The sequence below is a fragment of the Podarcis raffonei genome, chromosome 10 (genome assembly GCF_027172205.1).
Source record: "Podarcis raffonei isolate rPodRaf1 chromosome 10, rPodRaf1.pri, whole genome shotgun sequence".
Taxonomy (NCBI): domain Eukaryota; kingdom Metazoa; phylum Chordata; class Lepidosauria; order Squamata; family Lacertidae; genus Podarcis; species Podarcis raffonei.
In genome coordinates, this window is record NC_070611.1 from 11,470,919 (window position 1) to 11,483,924 (window position 13,006).

At 46.4% G+C, this 13,006-nt stretch overlaps 1 protein-coding gene across 2 annotated transcripts in view; it reads left to right on the top strand.

Moving 5' to 3' along the window:
* GRAMD4 (GRAM domain containing 4) overlaps positions 1-13,006 on the top strand; it is a 110,869-nt gene that overhangs the window by 5,987 nt on the left and 91,876 nt on the right. The window lies entirely within an intron of this gene.

Below are 13,006 nucleotides of genomic sequence, written 5' to 3' on the forward strand. Positions count from 1 at the left end.
TTTTCAGGAGGGAATGCCATTTCTTCTCCTTTTAGTGGAGGCACTGGTTCTTATGTGCTGTAAGCCACCCAGAGTGGCTGGGGAAACCCAGCCAGATAGGTGGGGTAATAATAATAATAATAATAATAATAATAATAATAATAATAATAATAATAATGCCTTTTGTCCATATTTTGTGCCTCTCAGTTGTCTCCCCCCCTCTCTTCTGTGATATTTTTTTTTCTTGCTTTGCCATGTGGTTAATAAGGTTGCTTTTCTGGAATAGGAAGGGTTAAGTGTGTGTGTGTGTGTAAAGGGCTGGTGGTAGATGTGGGTTTATTTTGAATTTTGCTCCAGGGAATGAGATGAGGGAGGACACTCTTGTGGGTTGCATGGGAATTGTTTACTTGTTAGAGAGATTCAATCTGTGTCAGGGAAGGCATGCTGTGGTCAGTGGCGCTTTGGTTTATTTCGATTTGGCTCCTGGTCGAAGGGGTCTGATCCCTGCCTGCCTTCTCCTCCGCTCCCCATGCAACACGAAAGGCCGACGTGCCCTTTCATTAAAAGTTGCATTTTGCTTTGCTTTGTTTCCCCGTGGGGTGTGACATCGTCACTCTCCGCATTAGTAGCAAGGGGACTTTTTTTGCCACAGCTTGTACAGTGATGGCAAAATCTCGCCTATGAGCCAGTGACTTAAGAGAACAGTGTCCCGTGAGCTGGATATCAAAGTTGTAAATGCCTTTTGTAGATAAGTGATCCCTCCTATTCTCCCTTGTATCCCCTGATAGCTGGAATTATTCTGGATGCATGCATGAGTGGAGGCTGTTCATTGGCCTTGGGTAGAACCACTGCTGGTTTGCCTTCCCTACTTCACAAGGTTGTTGTGATCTTTCAGCCTTATTGGAGGAGGAGAGGAATACTAACGTCACACATAATTAACAGTTATTAGCAAGCTTGAGCTGCTTGACCCCCCTTGCCAGATGTATTCACATGATTACAGACTGAACAATTTATTTGTGTGTGTGTGTGTGCACTCCTGGAGAGGATTTTGCTTGAACCTTTGGTGGATGACGTTCTTTGTAATGCCCTTTTGCGGTTAATGGTGTGTTTTTTTAAGTGTCTTCTTGTACAGTAGAGCACTCTTAACAGATCTCCATTAAGTTCACGCAGTGGATAGGATTTCCATCACAAACACTGTCTGCACAAAGTTCTTCTAAAACACAGTCCCATACTCTGCCTTGATCTAAAGAAAAAGTTCTGAGTGGATTGCTGATAGAGTTCCTAGCAGACTTGTTGGGTTGAAACTGAGTTCCTAGATTCTTCAGCCTCATAGTTGGCATGTCTTTGTTGTATGTTCAGAGTTTTGTTCCCATAAGAGTGAACAGACCTTCTGTCTATCCGTTAAAAGACAGGATAGACTCCTTTGCATTCACACGGTCAATTTTAAATAGAGACTCCTCTGTTCTTGCCTGGTGGTCAAGCAAAGAACCACAGCAAATGAGACACAGGCCCTAGCAGCTAGATTAATCTAGAAGCTTTAAATAATTGCCATACTTGCCCGTAGTCTTTTGCTCAATTAAAGTTGGAGGGACGCGATTTTCTTTTATTTTCCTGGTCAACTCCCAGCATGATGAGCAGATACACTCCTTGCAGCACCATGGGCTTGCCTAATTCAGCCTTTCTCAAACGTGGCTCTTCAGAGGTTTTTTGGGACTACAACTCCCATCATCCATGAGCACAGGCCCTGGTAGCTAGGGATGATGGGAGTAGTAGTCCAACAACACCTGTGTACCCAAGTTTGAGAAAGGCTACTTAATCTTGCCCAGCCTGCCAGGGTTTAGGGCTGAAATGGTGCTTTCTACACATTGGCGACAATTCTAGGACCTGTGGCACTGTAGCGAGGGGCAGGGATGGGGAAGTTGTGTTCAGACCTTGTAGGATCACAGCTCTTTAACTTCTCTGACCTTGCTGGCTGGGACTGATGGGAATTGGAATATGAACGCATACAGAGGACTTGCAGTAGGGGTCAGCAAACTTTTTCAGCAGGGGGCCGGTCCACTGTCCCTCAGACATTGTGGGGGGCCGGACTATATTTTGAAGGGGAAAAAATGAACGAATTCCTGTGCCCCACAAACAACCTAGAGATGCATTTTGAATAAAAGGACACATTCTACTCATGTAAAAACACGCTGATTCCCGGACCGTCCACGGGCCGGATTGAGAAGGCGATTGGGCCGGATCCGGCCCCCGGACCTTAGTTTGCCTGCCCATGACTTGCAGGTTCTCTCCCCATGGTTAGTCCAGTGTTAGTTTCAAAATTGCAGTGCTGTACAAAAAACAGGGGGGGGGGGGGAAAGTATCCCTGATGGTGGGGAAGCCGGTTTGGAAAGCTGTGTATTAAATCTTGCCGGTCTTGTTTTCCCTAATCCTTCATTTCACACGTTGTGATCATGTGAGTCCGCTGCTGCTGCTGGATTCCTTTGAGCTTTTTCTTTGGAGCCTGTGTTCTTTTCTGGAGTCAAGGGGAAATGGACACTTATGTAATAGCTTGGTGGAGATAAAATGTTGACTTAGCTGAACCAGGAGATACACAATGTGACCGGGTGCAGTGGAAGAAGATGTCAACTTGGAGAAGAAGCATTTTAACAGATTGCATTGTCTTTGGAGGGAGATTTGCCCCCCACTCTTATTTAAGTGTTCACACAACCATGCTCTGCTAGACAACCACCCCATAGGTTCTTTCTCTGAAGGGCCAAAGTGTGTGTTGCAAGCATGTGTGTGTACAAAGTGGCAGGCAATGGAGAAGAATCTCTGGAGAGCTGGGTATAGTCAGAGTAGACAGTGCTGTTCTCGAGGGATGAGTATAAAAACTGTCTTATTTATACCAGGTCATACTGTGCTCCTGCACCTGCAAAATAAAAACACAACGTAAAAACCCCCAGTGAGAATAAGAGCACAGTTTTGTGGGGTTCTGTCTGTTTCCCACAAAGGCTGATTTGGTGCAGGGTTCTTAATATCTGTCAAATGGAGCGTTCCCAAGAAGTAAATGGCTTTGGCCTCCCCAGTGATGTTGGTTTTCTGGAAATGAGGGCAGTTTGCATAGGATGTTGTTACGGTGCCTCGGAGAGCTCTCTGACGTAGTTCGTTACGTTTTACTTGTACTGAGTAAGCAAAGCTAAAAATCTTTGCGACCACCAAGCTTGTCTAATACTGTATTTGCAGTCGACATCCGTTTGTTACCGATGAACTTAAGCAATGCAAAAATGTTCACGGGAAAAACACAGCTGGAAAATTTGCCGCCCACCCCCCACCATCACTAGACAGTTCTTTTGTGCTGCTTTAAGGAACGCGGGTGGCGCTGTGGGTTAAACCACAGAGCCTAGGACTTGCTAATCAGAAGGTCGGCGGTTCGAATCCCCGCGATAGGGTGAGCTCCCGTTGCTCGGTCCCTGCTCCTGCCAACCTAGCAGTTCGAAAGCACATCAAAGTGCAAGTAGATAAATAGGTATCTTTGCGAAGGATCAAGCCAAATCCAGCCCGCCAACCATGTTTCCGTGCCTTCCAGGTTCTTTGCAATCCCCTTAGGCATGTGATGGGATCAAAGGTTTATTTACAAGGGCTGTTTTCAGCTTGATAAGACTCTAAATTTTGCAGGCCTATGAGATGTGCCACACATTCTGTTATAATGCGGGAGTCCTTCAACTTCTTGGTTGAATCTCTATAGTAGGCAACCTGGAGCCCTTCAGATGCATTGGACTACAACACCCATCGGTCCACGCCAGCATGGCCAGTGGTCAAGAGATGATGGAATTTAGAAGGCACCAGGTTGTGTGTCCCATAGAATAAACACTCTCCTTCACTTGTGCCCTTTTGTCTCCTGAAAGAAGTAGCGACGTTCTGAAAATGGCTTGTTCCCTGCAGCCTTTTCACGACTGCTTGTTGATACGGAAGGTTCACATGCAGCTCTTTACACCTGCGTGTCACTATTACTCAGTGCTTGATGACTGATGGCTGACTGACTGCAAACAAGCTGGCAAGGGTTGTTTGAGGTGAGATTGGGTGTAGCCGAGAGCTCCTTCTCTGATACTAAATCTGTGGAAGGTTGGCCACACCAATCATCACATGAAGTATAGTACAGTGGTAAAGGTAAAGGTACCCCTGCCCGTACGGGCCAGTCTTGACAGACTCTAGGGTTGTGCGCCCATCTCACTCTATGGGCCGGGGGCCAGCGCTGTCCGAAGACACTTCCGGGTCACGTGGCCAGCGTGACAAAGCTGCATCTGGTGAGCCAGCGCAGCACACGGAACGCCGTTTACCTTCCCGCCAGTAAGCGGTCCCTATTTATCTACTTGCACCCAGGGGTGCTTTCGAACTGCTAGGTTGGCAGGCGCTGGGACCGAGCAGCGGGAGCGCACCCCGCCGCGGGGATTCGAACCGCCGACCTTTCGATCGGCAAGCCCTAGGCGCTGAGGCTTTTACCCACAGCGCCACCCGCGTCCCAGTACAGTTGTACCTCGGGTTAAGTACTTAATTCGTTCCGGAGGTCCGTTCTTAACCTGAAACTGTTCTTAACATGAAGCACCACTTTAGCTAATGGGGCCTCCTGCTGCCGCCGTGCCACCGGAGCTTCATTTCTGTTCTTATCCTGAAGCAAAGTTCTTATTTCTGGGTTAGCGGAGTGTGTAACCTGAAGCGTATGTAACCTGAAGCTTATGTAACCTGAGGTACCACTGTAATTAAATGATGTGTGTGTATGTCTGTCTGTCTATCTATCTATCTATCTATCTATCTATCATCTATCTATCTATCATCTATCTATCTATCATCTATCTATATCTATCTGTCTATCCATCCATCCATCCATCCATCCATCCACCCTAGAGCAGCAGAACCAATATTTAGTCATAATAAATTCAAGTCATTGTCAATGCCATTGCCAACAGCTGGGACACAAGTGTCATGAGAATACTTAGGAATGATACCACTCAGTCCACTGGTTCTCTTCCAGAATCAATAAGAACGTGGCGTTTTTGAAAGCGGAGAGCCTGTGCAGGGAAATAGGGTCAATACCTTTTGTGCCAGAAATGTTTCAGAAATGAATGAAGCCATAGAAGCTACTCTATAGCTTAGTCAGCAGATCTGGAAAAGATCTGGGACAGGGGTCAGCAAACTTTTTCAACAGGGAACCGGTCCACTGTCCCTCAGACCTTGTGGGGGGCCAGACTTTATTTTGGGGGAAAAGAAAAGAAAAAAGAACAAATTCCTATGCCCCACAAATAACCCAGAGATGCATTTTAAATAAAATCACACATTCTACTCATGTAAAAACACGCTGATTCCCGGAATGTCTGCGGGCCGGATTTAGAAGGCGATTGGGCCGGATCCAGCCCCCGGGCCTTAGTTTGCCTACCCATGATCTAGGAGATCCATGACAAGGGTCCACGGTAAAGGGACCCCTGACAAGTCCAGTCGTGAACGACTCTGGGGTTGCGGCGCTCATCTCGCTTCACAGACTGAGGGAGTTGGTGTTTGTCCGCTTCCGCAGACAGTTTTTCCGGGTCACAGGCCAGCATGACTAAGCAACTTCTGGCGAAACCAGAGCAGCGCACAGAAACGCCGTTTACCTTCCCGCCGGAGCAGTACCTATTTATCTATGTGCCTACGTGCTTTCGAACTGCTAGGTTGGCAGGAGCTGGCACCGAGCAACGGGAGCTCACCACGTCACGGGGATTCGAACCACGACCTTCTGATCGGCAAGCCCTAGGCTCAGTGGTTTAGACCACAGCGCCACCCACGTCCCCTTAAGGTCCACTGCAGAAAGCAAGAATTGGGTGCAACGCAACACTTTTAAGCCTGAGATACAGTATGATTGTGGGATGAGAAATGGCATGCCAATCAAAGATTCACAACTCTGTAAAAATGGCTGCCCATCTTTTCTGAAATTGGTGTGTGTGTGTGTTTGTGGGTTTCTTTTGTTTCTGTTCTTGCTTTGTGCTTTAATTTTGCATTTTTAGACTGTCACCCACCCTGAGATCTTTGGGTGAAGGCCCGTATGCAAATTCATTAATTACCGTATTTTTTGCTCTATAAGACTCACTTTTTCCCTCCTAAAAAGTAAGGGGAAATGTGTGTGCGTCTTATGGAGCGAATGCAGGCTGCGCAGCTATCCCAGAAGCCAGAACAGCAAGAGGGATTGCTGCTTTCACTGCATAGCGATACGTCTTGCTGTTCTGGCTTCTGGGATTCAGAATATTTTTTTTCTTGTTTTCCTCCTCCAAAAACTAGGTGCGTCTTGTGATCCGATGTGTCTTATAGAGCGAAAAATACGGTAAATAACTAAAATCGCAGCACGGAGTCGTCTCCTAGCAATGGCAGGCGCAAGGGCCCTTTGCTTCCAGTTGTGAAGGGCGGGGGGTTCAGGGTCTCTTCTCTGCCCTCCAGTCCCTTGGCTATTTCTTCTGCTTCAACTACTAGCTGTTGTATCTCCTGAACAGATGTGTCATCCCAGGGGCTCAGCTTGTTGCAACTGGGTGTCACAGCGAAACTGGGCGTCAAAGCTGCATTTGCATAGCTGAACTGCTCCCTATATCTTTTCCCCTTAGATAAGAAGGCCGCAAAGGGCGCATGAGGCAAGACTGAATGCAGTTGTGTTGTTCTCTCAAATGCTGTGTGCAAGGTGGCCTGCCAGCTGAGTAGAGCTTCTACTAAGCTTCTGTTGCCTCAAGCCTTTGCTCACGTCACAGACGCTGTTGTAACTGACTCTTGCCACTGACTTTCTGGGTTGAGGGGTGGAGCAGACTTCTCAGTTAAACAAGTCTTCTTCTTCTTCTTCTTCTTCTTCTTCTTCTTCTTCTTCTTCTTCTTCTTCTTCTAACAACTGATTAAAAGAGGAGAACTTTGGAAATACAGTGGTACCTCGGGTTACATACGCTTTAGGTTGCAGACTCTGCTAACCCAGAAATAGTGCTTTAGGTTAAGAACTTTGCTTCAGGATGAGAACTGAAATCCTGCTCCGGCGGCACCTCGGCAGCGGGAGGCCCCATTAGCTAAAGTGGTGCTTCAGGTTAAGAACAGTTTCAGGTTAAGAACGGACCTCCGGAACGAATTAAATACTTAACCTGAGGTACTACTGTAACTTGAAAAGGTATACTTTGAAGGTCTTACGGCCTACACAGTCATACCTCATGTTATGTTTGCTTCAGGTGCGCATTTTCAGGTTGTGTCCCGCAGTGACCCAGAAGTACCGGAAAGGGTTACTTCTGGGTTTCGCCGCTCACACATGCGCAGACGCGCAAAATGACATCACGCGCAGGCGCAGAAGTGGCAAATCGCGACCCACACGTGCACAAACATGGGTTGCGTTCTTTTCAGGTTGCGAATGGGCCTCCGGAACGGATTCCGTTCCCAACCAGAGGTAGCACTGTATTTCCATGTTTTGTGACTTCAGACCACCGCTGCGGTTCTCTCACCAGAGTACTTGCCCCAGACTTGGAACTTGGCATCAAGGAAATTCACGTGTGTGTTTTGGTCTGGAACCAATGGCTTCAAGTTTCAAGAAAAGAGATTCCGACTAAACATACGGAAAAACTGTCTGACAGTAAGAGCTGTTCAGCAGTGGAATGGTCTCCCCCAGAAGGTTGTGGGCTCTCCTTTCTTGGAGGTTTTTAAGCAGAGGTTGGGTGACCACCTGTCGTCAATGATCTAGTTGAGATTCTTGCATTGCAGGAGTTTGGACTAGATTACCCTCAGGGTCCTTCCTATATACAATCATTTTAACACTTGTGCATACAAGTGTTCATATTTGGGGGATTCGTACAGTGGTACCTTAGTTCTCAAACTTAATCCGTTCCGGAAGTCCGTTCCCTAACCAAAGCGTTCCAAAACCAAGGTGCGATTTCCCATGGAAAGTAATGCAAAATGGTTATTCAATTCCAGACTTTTAAAAACAACCCTAAAACAGCAATTTAATATGAATTTTGCTATCTAATGAGGCCTTTGATCCATAAAATGAATCACAAAAACAAATTAACAGGAAAAGCCTCAGAAACGAAAATGCAAAATAAATAGCAAAAACAAAAGCGCCAAACTTAATCCGTTCCGGAAGTCCGTTTGACTTCCGAAATGTTTGAAAACCAAGGAGCAGCCTTTGATTGGTGCAGGTGCCCTGGAAACAATAGCCATCAGCCCCATTGGACGTTCGGCTTCTGAAAAACGTTCAAAAACCAGAACACTTACTTCCTGGTTTTCGGCGTTTGGGAACCAAGGCGTTTGAGAACCAAGGTGTTTGAGAACCAAGGTACCACTGCATTTGGGGGACTACATTGTTCGTATTAGGGGGATTCTGCAGAAGAGGCTTCAGCACCAAAGCCGTGGATCGAAAGAGGAGTAGCATTGCTCTGACCTTGCTTAATGTGCAGCCGCTGTCTCCTTCCTATGTAAGCTTTTCGGTTGCTCACTTTCGTTTTTTGTAGCCACAAGGTCTGAAACTCTGTGTGTGGAAGAACACAAAGAGCAGCTCATATAACTGAGCTTCAGGTCCCATAGCCACAAGAGCATCCATTTAGCTTTTTTTTTTTTTGGTTAGGCTGCTTGTTTTATTTTTTTTCCTGTTGACTAATGACGGAGATTTTTCAATAGTCTAAAAGCGTGCTTTTAGTGCTGCTATGTACTGCCTGCAAATGAATGCTGCTAGATAAAATTCCTTTGGAAACGGTTCTGAGTGGCACCAGTGAAGAAAGCTACTTGCATTCCATTACCCCGTGTTAATGCTGTAAGTGAGAGAGCGCATGCCAGAATTATGTGCAGGCAATTTAGGGGCAGAGCAATATTGTATTTATGGATTCCATCTCTCTCTCCCACCCCCCACCCTTATCATGCAGTTTCAGAATGAATGACAACATGCATTTAAATGCCTGCAATTAAAACCCAGTGGATCAGAACAGTGATAAATGTACAGTGGTGCCCCGCAAGACGAACGCCTCGCAAGACGAAAAACCCGCTAGACGAAAGGGTTTTCCGTTTTGGAGGCGCTTCGCAAAATGAATTTCCCTATGGGCTTCCTTCGCAAGACGAAAGCCCATAGGGAAATCTCCAGGACAGCGGGGAAGTGCAGCGCGTCTTCCCCACTGTCCTCGGACCTCCTCCGAAGGCTGGCGGTGGGGCGGAGAGACCTTCTCCCCGCGCCAGCCTTCGGATGGCTGTCCTGAAGACTTGCGGTGGGAGGAGGGTTTTCCTTCCCACCGCCAACGTTCAGAATGCTGTTCTGAATGTTGGCAGTGGGGAGGAAAAACCCTCCTCCCACCGCAAGCCCCGGGAACAGAGGAGAAGCGCTGCGCGCCTTCCCCTCTGTTCCCGTACCTGTCCTGAAGGCTTGCGGTGGGGAGAAAAGCCCTTCTCCGCACCGCCAGCCTGGCAAGCGGCCTCCATAGGAACGCATTAATTGATTTTCAATGCATTCCTATGGGAAACTGTGCTTCGCAAGACGAAAAACTCACAAGAAGAAAAAACTTGCGGAACGAATTAATTTCGTCTCGCGAGGCACCACTGTAAACTAAAATGATTTAGAAAGTGTAACATAGATGTGCAGTGCAGTCCCAACAGGTTTAGGTGTGAGTAAGACCCTTTGATTTCCCTGGCATTTTTTTCTTTCTATAGACCAGTGATCATAGTCATGCATCATGGAATCTGCCAGAGTTTGTGTTCTGCTTTCTTTAATTTTGTCCCGTGCAAAATTGCTTTTGCACGATCGGTCTGGCCAAAATTATTTTGTTCCTCTTATTGTCCCATCCCATTGTTATAAGAGCCTCTTTCTTTTCATTTTCTAAACGCTCTTTTCATAGTGGGTTTGCACCCTATGCTTTTCATCCATTAATTTTTTACACTCTCTGGAATAAATAACTGCTGTTTTACTATTTTATAGCTTAGCTGCCTTATGATCCATGCCGGTGGTGTACCTCTTTTGAGATTTGAGAGGGGGGGTGGCGGGGGGAGGGACAACTGCGTTGAATTTATTGGTGCTATATGTTTGTCTCTTGGTATGTAGGATCATTTGAGTGTTCAGTGGTACCTCTGGTTACATACGCTTCAGGTTACAGACTCCGCTAACCCAGAAATAGTGCTTCAGGTTAAGAACTTTGCTTCAGGTTGAGAACAGAAATCGTGCTGCGGCGGCAGCGGGAGGCCCCATTAGCTAAAGTGGTGCTTCAGGTTAAGAACAGTTTCAGGTTAAGAACAGACCTCCGGAACGAATTAAGTACTTAACCCGAGGTACCACTGTATCTAGTACAGTGGTACCTTGGTTCTCAAAAGCCTTGATACTCAGACAACTTGGAACACAAACACTGTAAACCTGGCAGTAAGTGTTCCGGTTTTTGAACGTTTTTCAGAAGCCGAACCTCTGATGTGCCTGGTGGCTGTTGTTTCCGGGGCGCCTGCGCCAATTGCAAACTACCCCATCGCAGGTATTTGAACCGCTGACCTTCCGATCGGCAAGCCCAAGAGGCTCAGTGGTTTAGACCACAGCGCCGCCCGTGTCCCTATTAGCAAAGACTGTAGGATGACCTTATAGAACCAGCTGGATCAATGGATGGATATCTGGTTGAACGCCAGAATGTCTGCCACCAGAGGGACAGTATTGGCTGAACTGGTGCCTGGAGCTGCGGAATGACCACCTGCTTGAAAATCTTCCCCAGAAAAGAGAAATAGATTGATAACTGGCTGGGGAATTGCCATTGAGTTTTGAGAAGGTTCCAAATGACTGCAGATTAGCATCCATCTGGCGTCCTGCCTTCCCTGAGGGGACACATCGATTACCTCCACTGGCGAAGGGCCCAGCTGATAGAAGTCAGCCTTGACCAGGCAGGAGGAGAATGGCACTAACTTGATTCTGGTTCATTTGCATGCTCCAAGCACAGCTTGTCTACCTTCCTACAGGCAAGAGTGGGTAGCTGTCTCATCTTGAAGCTAACAAGCACCAGAGATTTCCCCTGCCCCACATGTAGATGCTAAACTTCATTTTCTGATACATTTCAATAGAAGAAAAACCCAAAAGTAATGAAAAATAGGAAAAGAGACAGCTACATATCACATATTCTATTACATTCAAAATTACAGTCATTAAGAAGAGAAAGTCCCTGCCAGAGAAGAATGGCAAACCGAGCTGTTGGACTGCGCCGAAATGGCAAAACTGACCCAAAAGCTCAGGGACACAAAAACTTCAAGAAAGAATGGGGGGGGGGGAATTATAATTTATTTTGGAGACCACTGTAAGCAGATGAAAACATTAGCAGTATTTTAACGTCACTTGTAATATAACAAATACTGTGGATAATATGGACAGATGTAAAATATAGAGTACAGTGGTACCTCGGGTTAAGTACTTAATTCGTTCCGGAGGTCCGTACTTAACCTGAAACTGTTCTTAACCTGAAGCATCACTTTAGCTAATGGGGCCTCCTGCTGCTGCCGCGCCACCGGAGCACGATTTCTGTTCTCATCCTGAAGCAAAGTTCTTAACCTGAAGCACTATTTCTGGGTTAGCGGAATCTGTAACCTGAAGCGTATGTAACCTGAGGTACCACTGTATGAAATAATATGCAGTTGAAAACGTTCGCAATAGGAGCCATGGAGGGGATGAGGAGAAGTCTTGCGATTCAGAGAAATCTCTCCATATGGATATGCACTTGGTTTTGTTTTAAATTTATATTTGTAAAATCAAATAAAAACAAAACAAAAATACAATCATTGACGGACTTCCCTTCCTCACCTTCCTTGGTTCGTTTTATATTCCACTTATTCTCGCCTCTTCTTAGTTTCCCCAATCTTCTTCTGCTCCCCCTGTGAAATCTAGTTCTAACTTACGCTGCTGAAAATACTAACAGATGCCAAATTTCTAGGATGGGCAGTAGACAACAGCCTGGATGAATTAAGCCACAGTATATGGGGCACCTAGACAGCATCTTAAAAAGTAGAGACATCACCTTGCCAACAAAGGTCCGTATAGTAAAAGCCATGGTTTTCCCAGTAGTGATGTATGGAAGTGAAAGCTGGACCACAAAGAAGGCTGATCGCCGACGAATTGATGCTTTTGAATTACGGTGCTGGAGGAGGCTCTTGAGAGCCCCATGCCATGGGCTGCAAGAAGACCAAACCTCTCCATTCTTAAGGAAATTAGTCCTGAGTGTTCACTGGAAGGACAGATCGTGAAGCTGAGGCTCCAATACTTTGGCCACCTCATGAGAAGAGAAGACTCCCTGGAAAAGACCCCGATGTTGGGAAAGATGGAGGGCACAAGGAGAAGGGGACGACAGATGACGAGATGGTTGGACAGTGTCCTCGAAGCTACCAGCATGAGTTTGACCAAACTGTGGGAGGCAGTGGAAGACAGAAGTGCTCTGGTCCATGGGGTCACAAAGAGTCGGACACGACTAAACGACTAAACAACAACATATGGGGCACTTATCTGCCTCGTGGCACTTTGCAGGCGTGTTGGTTGCAAGGAAGAAAAACAACAACACCCTAATATGTTTATTTTAAGACTTTCTGTGTGCAACCGAGTTGGCTGGCAGGTGTATTCTAGTAACTTGCCTTTCTCTTCCATTTATTTTCCATCTGCTGCGCATATTTGACAAGCGACGTGTGTGGGAAGGAGGCAAAAAATGCAAGTTTTGCCAACTCTGGGCTGAATGAGGAAGGACGGAATGCCAGTCCCACCCAGAATCGACGATGCACTCTGTAATATTTCTTTATCTTGCAGATTTTCAGTAGCAACGTTTATGAAGCCCGACATAACGATGTGATCTCAATGTGGATAATCATAGTCATAGTCAGAGTGGGCCCATTGAAATCAGCAAACCTGATTAGCTGAAATTTCTTTCACCGATTCTACTCTGAGTATTTGCCCGATATTCACAGTATTTGCACTGGTTAAGCGAGGAAAAAGTATTTTGTTGAAACTTAGGCTGCGTACACAACAGACCTTTAAAGCACATTCAAAGCAGCCCCCAAAGGAGAATTGTGGGAGCTGTAG